We start from the raw sequence: 13793 nt of genomic DNA, 5'->3' as shown, positions 1-13793 counted from the left end.
TCTGTAAAAATTAGCCTCTGGGACTCAAAATCCCATATTCATTTATCAGCTCCACCCTTCATTGGTACTGTATTGGTAAAATACACTGTTCTTATATTCCTGTTGCCAGGGCAGCGCCTTTCTGACCACGTCTCCCTCCCTGTGTATAAATATGTACATGGTTTATGATTAAACCTGATTTATTTATTAGCTGTGTCCTGGTTTTGTTTTGGTTTTTTTTTTTTTTTTTTACTTTCTCAAAGAATAATGAGGAAGGTCCTGTATTTATGTTGTGTAGGTGCATCTAGGTAAGTGAGTTCTGGGTTGAGAGACCTGACAAGATCTCCAGAAGGTTCTGGAAGAGCCTTTTAGGTCCTCCAGACACCAGGGGCTACACATTTGCCTGTTTGGAACAGAACTGTGTCTATATCCACATCTATCTATCATCTATCTATCATCTATCTATCTATCATCTATCTATCTATCTATCTATCTATCTATCTATCTATCTATCATCATCTATCATCTATCTATCTATCTATCTATCTATCTATCTATCTATCATCTATCTATCTATCATCTATCTATCTATCATCTATCTATCTATCTATCTATCTATCTATCTATCTATCTATCTATCATCTTTTTGACCACTAACTTATAAATACAGGTATCTGCAGAGGCAGACAGCTGCTCTTCCCCATGCTGCCTCCAACATGAGAGAACAACCACTCTGTCCTTTGGGCACAGAGCTGATGTGTTGATCCCTGGTGCAATTTAATGTGATCTCTGCAGAGATGTCACTGTATGTCTCAGCAAACTCTCCAGGTTTCCATCTGCACCTCCCACTTCCATGATGAGTCCTGGTCCCTCTGAGCACATCCTCACCACTCCACAGACTCCCCATCCAAGGGTATGACTAAAAGTGATCAAGTTCTGGGTCTCATGTGCTGCAAGGACGTAGAGAGGGTTTGAAGATGGAGTGAGAAAAGCATGAATAATGGATATTGGTTGGGTTAAGGGACCCTGGGAAGCTAAGTGAGAGCTCCTTGCACTATAAACCATGCACTGCTTTATTGATCCTGTATCCAGTCTCACTGGCCTGCCAGATAAAGCTGAATTTTTAAAGAGCCTTCAAAATCAAGTCTCTGCCTTTGTCTTATAACATTGACCTTACCATTACTTTCCCTACTTCTCCATATCTCCACAAAGACACCAGATTTCCACACCCTCCCATGTCCTCCCATTCCCGCCTCTTCCACCAAGGATACAAAGCCACCCAGCATGGAAAAACAACATTGCAGTGACAACAAAGGCACAAGAGTAAGGGTGGCTGAAGACCAAAGAGCAGGTGCTCACAGAGGTATGCTAGATCCCACAGAAGGCCAGTGAGCCCCCACTTGCACAGTTCAGCTTGGCCAGCCAATGCTCAGGCTGAGAAGCATCTGAGAAACTGGCTGGGAATGAAGGTGAAGCAGCATTACAGTCGGCCACAAAAACAAATGGCAAAAAGCAGATAATCATATTAAAGTGTCCTCTCACTGCATTTTGTTACTGATGGTAATTGCTTTTGAAGTTAGATTTTCATGCTCCTGAGGATATTTTTTTATTTTATTTTATCATTAAAGTCATTCTATTAATATCTATATATTATTTGGGCTCTAAAAGTGCTTACAGCCCCTAAACCAGACAGTATGTGAATCAGTTGTTTATTCACAGTTAGCAGCCATTATGTTCTGTGGAAAGGGCTGGGACTCAGAAACAGAGAGCAAGGCTACCTTCCTGCACAGGGGACATAAGATAAGGCAGGGAGATGAAAAGGGAATTGCTTCTTCCCTGCTAACCACTGAACAGACCTACAGCCAGATCTCAGGCACTGGAAAGAGAAAAAAGAGAAACAACCTTTTAACCTTTTTTTTTTTTCCCCCCCTACCTTTGGGATTCAGGAGACCTGCATGGAACCTACTGCAACCCAAGAAGTCATGAAAGTGCACAGGACAAAGGGCAGGTCTGGAGGAAGGAATCTGTCTGGAAAAGATGCTGAGAGCACATGTACCCTTATTTGGTCTTACCTGGTGTAATTGAGTTGCTTTATTCCAATAGCTACCTAATCCTACATCGCAGTATATAAACCCCTGCACTAGTGATACAAAGCCTCATTTATGGTTTTTGTGTATTTACTTTCAGGAAAACAAGCAGGGACCTGGCTGAGGATCAATCACAGCCCTAGAACAAGTCAAGACAGATTTATTTTGTATATTGCTCAACACAGCAAGAAAGTCCTTGTTCTGAAGAAATTACAAGTCCACACATAGGAGCTACTATAAATATTGGCAAAAATCTAATTAAGTCGCAGAGTCACCACAAATCAGGAAGGAAATAGCGATCATGGTGCATTAAGAAAAAAACAAACTGAGGGTGGGAAGGAGAGAATGAAGGCCTGTTTTGACATCCAAAGGATTAAATTAGGCTTCTGCTCTGAAGGATCCCCAGGAGAGCTGCTGCCACCAGGCCAGCCTGATGCTAGAGAGAAGCTTTCATGGTGCAGTCTCACAAAGAGCATTGTCTCCCTGAGACCCGGGGATCCAATATGTCTGATTGTCTGAGAGGTCAAAGGTCTTTTACAAAGGCAGGTGGGATATTTTTTTTAAGGGCAGCAGAAAAGAGCTTCAAAAAGGGTCTTGCAAAGGCAGAATGGCGACAGGAGGTTGTCCAGGTAAATAATCGAAAAGATAGGCTAGAATGTAAGCTGTAAAATGTACCTTTCATCTTCATTTCATACTTCTCTATACACAAGTCAAAAAGAAGACATTTTATTTAGCCTTTTTTCCTTCCTCAAATGTTAGCTGCTGCTTGCTGCTGCTTACTGCTGCGTAGAACCCACCCCCCACCTCTCACTATACCTTTCGCTGCCTTAGATTTACTCTCCTGTCATCTGTCTTATTATGGGCTGCTTTGCTAGCCCTGTCCCAGTGTCTTGGCTAGGGTAGAAGGTTACAAGAAGAGGTGCTTTTGAAGTAACTGATGATTATTTGATTTGATTCAAAATCACTATTACATTCAGGGGCTTTATTAGCATTATTGTTTGTGTAAAATTACATGGTGGCAGGCTCAGATTAAAGGATCTCCTAGAAAAAGTATGTAAAACATGATATAATGTACATTTTCCCCACTGGTTTCTATAGCAACAGCCTTTTCTCTGCACTCAGAAGGAGCAGAGAATTTGCAGGGGGGAGATGAGTAGCAGTGGCTCTGCCCTGCTCAGATCTTTCACTTCTGAGTCCTCATGGGAAATTTTCCTCTCTTCAGTTTCTGTTACATGGAGAAACAAAGACCACCAGCCAGATCTGCTTTGCAGACTACTCAATATGTCTTATAAAGCTGTGGGATGGATATGTTACCACAAATACGTTTTTTTCCATGGTTTCCATATCCATGATGCAATTATAAACTGGGGCATTGCTCCTGGCACAGTGCCTGATATGGGGAATACCCATGGCAAAGTGCTATCCACCAGCTGCTGCACTCAGGTTTGGTTAGAGCTAACTGTGAGCCTTGACCATCTTCTCTCTTCCCTATGTCTGGAACACTCTGAGCCTGAGATCTCCCAGAGAAACATTTCCTTTTGCATCATGACAACACAAGCCAAAGACCTTTCCTTGCCTCTACCATCAGTGGTGACCCACAGAGAGCAGAACCACCCTAAGTCTCAGGCATCATGTTCCTAGAAAGTTATTGACAGCTTGGAAGGAGGCCAAGAACTAGCAAGAAAAACATTCTATGAGCCTAAGGGGATTGACTCGAGTAAGCCTTAAGAAAACTTTGAAAGGGATAAGTCTGTGCTATGTAGGCAAACAAACTCCGAAAGAGCCTGGCTGAAAACCCCTAGATGTGTCTGAGAGGTGGAGATGACAACTGAGACAGCTCTTTTTTTAGAGCTGGGCAGGGGGATAGTTCAGTGGGAAAAGCAGCATTAAGCAGAAAGACGTGGAGCATTAAGCAGAAAGACGTGGAGCATTAAGTAGCAAGACGTAGGCAAGACAGCAGGGCAGACTTTAGGGCAGTGGAATGTACTGGAAAATTTTCTAAGAGACGTCAGGAAAGTCCCATTAGGAAAACATCGGGAAAAACATTGAAACCTACATGGCCAGCAGGGATAACTTGGTTTTGGCAGTGGGCTAGACTGACTGAGACAGCAGGTTATCTTGATCCCACACACCCATTTCTGTGATGGACCCTGAACCCAAGTCTGCTTCAAAGAAATATCATCAGACTGTCTGTCCTCACTACACACTCCCAGTCCCAAAAGTGGAGGGTTGGTAGTTCACTGCTTCCCTCCCAGCAAACCACTAACAATAGAGACAAGACTTTTTACGTCAGACCCTGCTTTTCAGAGCATTTCCATAAAGATCCCTGGACTGTTTGCAGCAAAAGTTCCTTTGGTGAATAGTCCACAAACAGCTTTTCGTGCATTTGTTTATTGTTCAGAAGTATTTGATGACTGATTAATGAAAACATGTTCTGTGCTTTAACTGGGGTGGTTAACTAAGATTATCAGTTCAGATTAAACATGAAAACAAGGACGAATGAGGTCACTCTGTTTCAGGACATCATGTAGTAAAGTAAAACAACATAAAGGAAAAAAATCCAACTTGAATATGTGTCCTCACATTACTCTGACCTAGAGGCATTTCATATGGACTGTATTCGTTCAAGAGTGTCCTCTCACAAGCATTTGGCTTTCAGCAGTTAGTACAGAACAGTACAGAACACTAACTTACACATGAAAGCGCTGAATATTTTACACTATTTTTAAACAATATGTCTTGAGTCCTTATTTCAAGGTTAAAAAAGCACAAAACAAAAAATCCCTACAGTTTCCACAGTTGTGGTGGATGAAGGGGTGGTGATGGATAATTCTAGCTGCAAGAAACAATTCATTCACATATTAAGACCTTATCTGGAAAACTTGACAATTCAATTAAACTGGGACTTGTGATCTTTTTGTGGTTCCACTGAGAATTAAAGCCACACAAAACCACAAGAAACACATCCCCAGCAGTGGAGCTGGATCTTGCATTTCAGAACCCACTAGCATCAGGACTATGACAGATCCCAACCAGTTCTTCAATGTCTTTGCAAAGCTTCCAGGAGTTTCAGAGTTAAAGCTCAAGCTGGTAAAATAACTGTGTGTTAGGTAACATGGGTTTCTGTCTTACTCTACAGGTCAGAGATCTAACAAATGGTTCTACCAGTTTCCACCCCCACATAAATCAGCATCTTGGTTTCCCCTCCCCAATAAAGGGCAAATAGCACTCACGGGACAGCTGAGAGAGGATAAACATCTTCTAGATTTCGAGGCACTTGGGTACAACAGTGATGGATAAACACGTTAAAAGGTGAAGAGGCAAACCGGAAACAAATATCACCTCAATCAGGAGCTGAGCTGCTGCAGTTCCAGCTACACAGGGGAGCAATTACACTACGCATAATCCCTGATTTCTGCTCTACCTACAGTCTTGTTCTCTTCAGCATCTGCTGAGCTGGGAAGGCCTAGCAGCTCCAGGATTAAAATTACATGCTGACAAACCTCTGTCCCTCAATCACTACCCACCTGTGTGCCAAGCAGGAGTGTGCTGCACGAAGGTTTTAGCTCAGGGACCCTCAGGTGGATGCACAGCATACCATTTTCTTTCACCCCCTCTCTGCTGGAAAAACGAATGCCTCAGGAAAACACAGCCTTGTTAAACACGACCTGAGGGGTTAGAGGATGGCATAGGGAAGATCAGTGGTAGTGCTTTTGGCTGGTCCAGGGCAGAATGTGTCATCTTTTCTGTCACAAAACAGTCTGTTCCTTGCTGGGTGGCTCATTGCCAAGGCAATAAATAGAAGATTCTAAAAAGAAATAAAATAAAACGGAAAAATAAACACAGAGCAACAACTTGTTCTGCAAATTGACAGGAGATTTGCCTGAGGCAATGGATAAGGGGTGACAGGGATGAACAGCTCTCTTGTGGAGCCTTATTAAAGAGAGGAGCAGAGCTCTTCTCAGATACTCTTTATGAGATGCTGCCATCTGGGAGAAATCCAGATTGCCAATTATCAGAGAGAACAATTCCAGCTGGCCACAGCACTGGTGAGGCAGGAATTATCTCCTTACACAATGGCAGTGACTCAGACTGCTTGCAACTTTTGTCAACTTTGGGGCAGTTACACAAGGTCTGCCATTAGCCATAGTGGTATTTATTTGTATTACGGAGTCCTGCCCACAGACCAGGATCCCATTATCCCAGACAATATACAAATGCACAACAAATAGAAAATCCCAATGTATGCAAACACCAGGGCAGAATCCTACTCATTAACTCCTGAACTCCACAGCATCTGTCTTATATCTGTGATGATGACCCCTTTGTAGAGCTGTAGTCCATGCAAGAGCTGTTATTTGATCTTAGTCTCCCAGAGAGGAATATCTCTGGCACAGGTTTTGACAAAACAGTTCACAGGACCCTAAAACTTTGTTTCCTCCCTCCACAGCACGATCACTGGAGAAAGGGCTGGCTTTGGATGGTAAAACCCTCACAGATGAAACAAAATGCAGCTGATGGAGAGCACCCAGGCAGCAGCAGGACACTTTGCTCTGCTAGACAGTGGGAGGATGTGTAAGAAATTAACACCTTTGGTTGAAGGGAGAGTCTTAGGGATGTTTTCTTTCCCTTCTTCTTGGGGCTTCACATCTTCCCCAATGACTTTTCTCTTTTCAGACAAAAATTCTGCCTAAGAGGAAAATGTCTGAAAGCACCTCATTAATTAAGGAGCCTTGAGTTTTGATGATTTTCCATTAAACTTTCAGACTCTGAATTAAACTTTTGAAAATTAAATAAACTTAGGCTCACTTATGCACTTTTTCAACTTTATCCAAATTGGTTGAGTGAAGAAGGAGCATTTAAGGACTGAGATTTATGAGGAGGAAATAATGTTCTGATCCAAATTTCCACTGAAAGAGAAAACTGAGAAGTGACTTTGCCTGAGAACTGAAAAAGTGAGGATTTTCTTAGTAAAACAAGAACTAAGAGGCCCTTCTGCTTTCCCACTTGTTTACATTAAAGAAAAAAAGAAGCAGCTTTCTGTTTCTTAAAAGAACTGAGAAAAGGAGTATATTCCAGAGTCAAATGTTGGGTTTGCATTTTTCTCCATGATATCCTTTTGTCAAGCAGGAATAAAAAGAAAACAGAGGGTGGAACCCCAAACACAATCTGTCCCCCACCTGGGTTTGGCAGGCTCTGTATTCCCTACCTCTATCTTTTACTTCACTGACTGTAGGGGGATATGAAGCAAGAAAATATAAAGAAGTCAGGTTTGTTTGGATTAGAGGTATTGCTCCAGGACCCCAACACAGCAGATCATTAGCAAGTGAGTGAGAAAACTATCTCTCCATTAGTTCTGCATTCTGTGTCTGCTGATCTTCTAAACTAGAAAGGTCCTGTCCTCTTCTATTCCACTCGAGCTTCTTACAAAAAGCCCAGAAGGGAAAAAAAGTACTTGTTATTTCTAGCCCTCCTAAACTTCAGGTGAAAGCTTCCTCTTCTTTCTGCTTAGCCAGAGTCAAGAGGAAATCAAATGGCTCTGTTGAGCTGTGCTGGTCCTGCCAGACATTTCCCCATTTTGCATATCAGACTTGTGCTCTGACTGTCCTCATCACCTGCATGTTCTTGGATACTGCAGTGCCATGCCTGTGCCTTCTTGCTGGCTTTTAGTCCATGACCTCGATGTGTGCTCAAGCTCACACCCACAGATACAGACACAGTTTCCACAGGCTGTCCCCTTTGTCATGTCTAGGGAGGTGGCTGAGGAAACAAAGACTTTTTGTACACATGGCACAGTGACTCCTCCCTGCAATATGTTGTGTTCCATCTTAGAAAGCCACCAGATGTCATTTCATGCCATGTCACACAGAGTGCCAAATTACTGCCAGAACTGAGGGCTTTCCCCTCTCTTGTCCTTCTTCACACAAGTAAACATTGGTGCCAGGCAAAGCATCAGAAACTGTGTGGTAAAGAGCCTAGATTACAGCAATCTTTCTGAATTTCCATGCCACAGTGCTTATCCTGTGTCCCATACCAGACATAGCTGTTTGAGTCGGCAGAGAAATTAAACTTGTGATAATACCCTAAAAAGGGACTTGTGATCTGCTCCAACAGATGCATGGTGTCTTCCAACAAGTCCGTTGTGGGGCACAGCCACAGACCATCCCAGAAATAAGTGTACAGCCAGCCAAAAAGACTTTAACTTCAGAAGTGAGAAGTCAAGTGAGAGCACTTTGGAAGCCTTGCAGTGCTACACCAGGGCAGTTATGCAAGGCTCGCTGGATAAACAGTGCTGTGTTCAAACAGCTTGGTTCTGGGGTACTCACAGAAAAGCATAGCTGAGCCCAGAGCTTAGGGTCAGTAGCCTCAGAGGGACCAGAGTATGTTGGCACAACACTAACAAGCTTGCAGGGCAAGTTTAGAGACAAACCGGTCTTTGAGACCACGCCAGCAAGGCAGCAACCTCACAAAGGCCTGACACATGATAACTGGTCCACCAGTTGTCTGACAGGAAACATCAGAAGCTCATTCCTTGACATGACTCCAGCTAAATATGGGCACTAAGCCAGAAACTGCTCTGTGGTGGGATGTGCTGCCTTGCCTCTTTGCCAGGAGCCGAGCGTATCAAAAAAGGTCAGGCCAAGGGTGGCAAGAGTCAATCTTCAGGTTACTCCAACACAGTTAAAGACAATCTACTTTCTAAAGCCTGGAAGCGGCAGAGAAAAGAAAGCACAAAAAAGTGGTCAAAACATGGGAAAAAATAAGCAGACAGAGCTGTCACTGGGTGAAGTCTGTCCTGTGGACAGGAAATGTCTCTTTGGGATAGTTTTAAAAGTTTCATTTTCTGCCTGTGTTCCAGAGGACAGAGGCAAGAGCCTGACTATTTTTAAAGATAAGTTTGACGCATATGAAGGACTTTGTGTGACATGATAGGATGTTGCAGTCGGGAAATGGACACCCTGACCCAGGAGAGGCATTCCAGCACTGTGCTCCTGAGCTCAGGTTCTGGTCGTCTGCAGGTTTCACTGTCTTTCTCAGAAGGAGACAGGAAAAGAAATGAAAACAAAAAAAACCAACCAAATCTTCAATTTCACTCAAACAGGAATAGTTCAGAGGGAAACAGAAAACTTTGGGAAACAAACTCAGATGAACAAAAAAATATCTAAGGGTATGTGCATGTCAGATGTCCCCTTTGACTAAGTGGGTAGTAGTGCCCTTCCTGGGATCTGTCAGTCTGGGGTTTGACATCAGGCCAGCAGTAGTAGTTGAGCACCAATGCCCTGTGACTTGCTGTGTTGATGTAAAAGCAAAGCACATGCAAGATATTCCCAAAGTCTGTGCCTCCAATTTAGCTGTGAGAACATGTTGCCAGGGTGAGCCCATGCTAGCATGTAGTCTGATGCAAGCCCAAAAAGCCGGAGCTGTTGATCCTGAATGTTAAACAAAAACACTGGAAACTAATACCCCAAAGATTCCATCTTTTATATCTGACCATAAAGTTTGAGAAGCTGAACAGTGGTTACAGAGACAACTTACCTATTGGAAGTCTAGGTCTCGTCCTTGGCTAGAAGTCTTGACTTCTTTCCCCAGCCTGGGGAGCACAGTTTCCCAGTTCTTGCCCTGTAGTTAAAACATCAAATGCACATTCAGACAAAGGGAGACATAGAAAGCCAGAAGCCACCAAGACAGCTGGGACAGTTTCTCACCTGGGCAATTAATGTCTCTAGTGTTCTGCTAGGAGGTGGAGTGACACAATCCTCTGCCCTGCAGAGAGGAAGATACTGTATGGGAGATTCCCATTTGGTGCTCCTTTTTGCTCCACTCCAGCAGGATTTATTCTGCCTCCATCTTCCCTTCTTCTCTGGTCCACTGTCACCTCTCACCCTGACACAGAAGAAAGGACTTTAAGGAGGCAGTTGTGTTATAGAATTTACAAAATCAAATGCTCAAAAGCAAGACACATCTTGGTCATGACTGTATTAAAAAATTAAATGGTGCCAGGCTGTGTTCCCAGACTCCAGAACTGAATCACCCACTCTTCAATTGGTTGTAAATTTCCTGTCACTTTTTTGACCCAGACCAAGGAGGGGTCTTACCAAACAATGCCTTTAAGCAGTTTGTGATTTAGCCCAGGCCAGGAACAATTCCTCATAAGGAGTTTGCAGACAGCCACTCACTTCTGGAGGGTAATGAGGTTTAATGTAAGTAAATGCACACCTTTCCATTCCAGTTGGTTTCAAGTGCCAGAAAAAGATCCTACATTTAGTTTTCTAGTACAGGTAGAGTCTCCAGTATCATTCAAGAAGTAGGGTAGAAAAGGCTTCAAGGTTTGGAAATATCTCTCATGCAACCTGCTCACAGTGTGAAACAACATCATGTTCACATCTCTTTGATAAAGAAAGCTGTGGCTGCTTCCTTCATCTCTACCTCTGTTTATTAAATGTCCCACTGGCAAACTCATGGGAATAAACTAGAACAGGCATGAAAATTTACCTTTTTGGAAGGTAAAGCAGAGAAACAAGAGTACATTTCTACATCTAGGGCTCTGGAGTAGCAAAAAATATGTGTGGTGGGGAGGAGGAAAGAAGACAGCTCAAAAAGAAAAGAAAATGAGGCGTGAGGGCAGGTCACACAGGGCTAGGCTGCTGACTCTAACCATGAGTCAAGGATCTCATGCCAATTTACACTGCCCTGCTGACGCTATTCAAAAAGACTAAATGTTCATGCAAGTTGAGTTACAAACCTTCAGCTCCATTCACCTTTTGCATCAGAAGTACTTGGAGCACAACAGCAGTAAATTAGTGCCAGCTCTCCCACTGAGATAATTCAGAGGATCTTTTCCTGCCCAGCAGGGTCTGATTTTTCATGTAGATTCCATATTGTGATTAACATGGAGGCATTTTCTCATTTAACAGGGAAAAAAACCCAACCAAAAATACTCTAAAATCTTCACCAAATAGGGCTTTTGGGGAGAAAACTTGCTTTATTTCTTCTTCTCTACTCAGTGAATTATTAATTTAAATTAAAAACTGCCAGCCATGGGCAATAATACAAAGAGATTGATTGATCCACCCTATTTCACCCTCACGTACCCATTGGGGTATATGTAAATTCTGAGTGAGGCTTGTCAATCACCTTGGTGCTTGATATTGTCCCTACCTCCCACACCCCTGATTAGTGTCACTCACTGAATGAGCAGAGAGGGCGCGGAGGCAGGTTCTGCCAGCAGTAAGAAGCTTACTTCAACTCAAACTTGTGAAATACAGCCTAAGATTCATGCCTTTGTAGGTGGAGGGAGGAGGAGAGGAAAACATCTTTCCCTTGAAGGACTCATGGCTTCATGGCTGCTTTTATTTCTAGCAAAAAAGGAACAGTCTAGCTTAAGGAGGAGAAGAGAGAAGATAGGTTGGTTTTTAGGACCAATGTGGGACGTCTTGGCGGTGAAACATTTCAGGGTGAAGGCGTGAGGGACATACCAGGAAATTGCATTACTTGTGGAGGGTCTCTGACAAGGCAGGTCACCCATACCAATCTACCAGAGACAACTAGATTGTTTTTATGGAGTTATTTCCACATAGCAGGAGGCCAAGGGACTCTGCAGTAGGATAGAGAGGCAGGGAAGGAAGAAGAAGAGAAGTGGGAGGCTGGTTTTCATGTCTGCATGTTGACAGCCAACATCTTGGGAGCTCAGTGCAGAAGTCTTCTGCTAACATTGGCCTAAGAAGAGGTGACATGCGGCTAGAAGCGGTGCAGAGCTGCAAAGAACTGAACTGGAATCTCCCCAAAGCTTGAGCGTGCCTGGGAGTTGGAGCTGTGTTCACATCCTGTGAAGCGTTAATTTGGATGTTATGAAGTTGGAAGGGAGGTGGAACGGTCCTGAATTTTATTTGGTTGCAAATGAAGAACAGGAATTATACCTCAGACTGGGGTGTGACAGAAATACCTGTGTTGCAGAGTGGTTATTCAGTGCCTTTGGAGTCAGGACTTGCCTGCCGTGGGACAGAGACATGGCATGGGTTCCACCTTCAGCAAAACTAGGCTGTTAATATTGCTGAGATAGGCACTGCGAGGCTCAGGAATGCCTGCAAAAGGGTACAACAGAGCCCTGATGCCCCGAAGTCAAACAACAGTGAGGCCTCACCACTTCCACTGATGGCAGTGAGACCTGAGTGGAGAAAGGGAATGGAGCAAGCTTGCAATGGGGCTGATTAGGCTTTTAGAAGAGCCATATCATTGGAGTGTCATGAGCTTTGACATCTGCGGGATGAAGAACCCACACAGGTCAACTTTGTTGTGGGAAAGGAAGCGTTAAGGAGAGAGGACGTAAAAGGAGATGGAAGGCACTTAAAGACAGGGGTAGATGCTCTTGCAGTCATTCAGGGGGAAGAGAGTACTTTGGAGCAGTAGCTGCTCTTCCCAGCGTTAGTCATCAACTCCCTGCCAAAGTCTGTCAGGAGCCCCAGGCAGCTTCACCAGCCCTGGCAGAGGTGAGGGGAGCTGCAGGAGCAGCCTGTCCTGCCTGCACCTTGACCCACCTCCAGTGGCCTCTCCTGGAAAAGCAGCAGACCCCAGGCCAATCTGGCACATGGACTTCCATCCCCATCTTGGGGCACTAACTACAACCCACAAAGCCACCAGCACTGTTAAAATGCCATTGTGCGAATACATACAATTAGGGATTACAAAACAGCTTGATTCTGCACCCTCTGACACTGCCAACAAAGCCCTGCTCAGGCAGGAGTCCTTTTCAAGGCATGGATGGGGTTCTCCACATGACGTTCACGCTCTCAGGAACTGATCATTTCACTGCCAAACAAAAGCCATACAGCTGGATTCCATGCACAAATTACTCCATCCAGAAATAGACGTCCAATTAAGGGAAAAGATGCTTCCAAAAATCATTTTGTTTCCAATAGTTTAGACTCTTTCCTTTTTCTTTTTTTTAATTGACTTTTCATGTTAATCAAAAAGTTAACATGTTGGGGTTGGTTTATTTTTAACTGAGTTAGTAAATTCCTACACACTAAACCCCCAATACAGAAAGAACAGAACCTGCTATTTCTTTTTGAGTTTTTTAATTGCAGAACAGCTATCACATTTTCCACTCCATCTTTCGTCCCAAATCCTTTCATGCCATTATAATTCAATGGACCTAAGATCTGTTTTCAAGGGAAGCTGCAGAGCTCAGAAGATTCAACACCAGGGAGGCCCTGTGAGCTTTTGAGCACTCTTAAGGACGATCAAGAGAAGTGAAAAGTTTAAAGATGAGATTAGTGCAATGATCTAGTTTACACCCCTGATGAAGTACATCCGACAGCCCTGGCATCAAATAAATTACCTGTAATGGGGAAAAAAGAATGAGATTTCACAAAACAAATCCTTTTTCCCAGCAGAGATCCCTGCACCCTCGTGGAAAATCATTCCTTGGAGTTGGTGAAGACAACAGGACACATGGAAAAAGGAAGTGGAAGCCCCTTGGAGCAGGTGCATGCCAGGCAGATGTGGTTGCTTGGTCTGTTTTGGTGCCACATCTTCTTTCTTCTGGGCTTATCCATGTTTAGTGGCTCAGGATTACTGCTCTTCTGGGAGTGCTGGGGTCTAAGGGAGGGGACGGTCCCCATCCTTCCCAGGCGCTCTCAACGGGAACTGAAAAGCTCCCTGGAAAAGCATATTTTGCCACCGTGTTGGGCTGGAGTTGTCCAGCTGGTTTGGCACGAGGTTTCATCA

General features: G+C 43.8%; 1 long non-coding RNA gene across 1 annotated transcript; it reads right to left on the bottom strand.

The window, feature by feature from the left end:
• Positions 1–4118: 4118 nt before the first annotated feature.
• On the bottom strand, positions 4119–10316 carry LOC146443819 (uncharacterized). The gene is made up of 3 exons (XR_014856099.1): positions 9773–10316; positions 9603–9686; positions 4119–5874 (listed from the first exon to the last, which is right to left on the bottom strand). It is a non-coding gene; the product is annotated as an uncharacterized LOC146443819 (long non-coding RNA).
• Between the last annotated feature and the right edge of the window lie 3477 nt (positions 10317–13793).

Source organism: Lichenostomus cassidix, chromosome 1Aa, assembly GCF_008360975.1.
Source record: "Lichenostomus cassidix isolate B80296 chromosome 1Aa, HeHo_3.0, whole genome shotgun sequence".
NCBI lineage: Eukaryota > Metazoa > Chordata > Aves > Passeriformes > Meliphagidae > Lichenostomus > Lichenostomus cassidix.
This window is presented reverse-complemented; position numbering and strand designations above follow the sequence as displayed.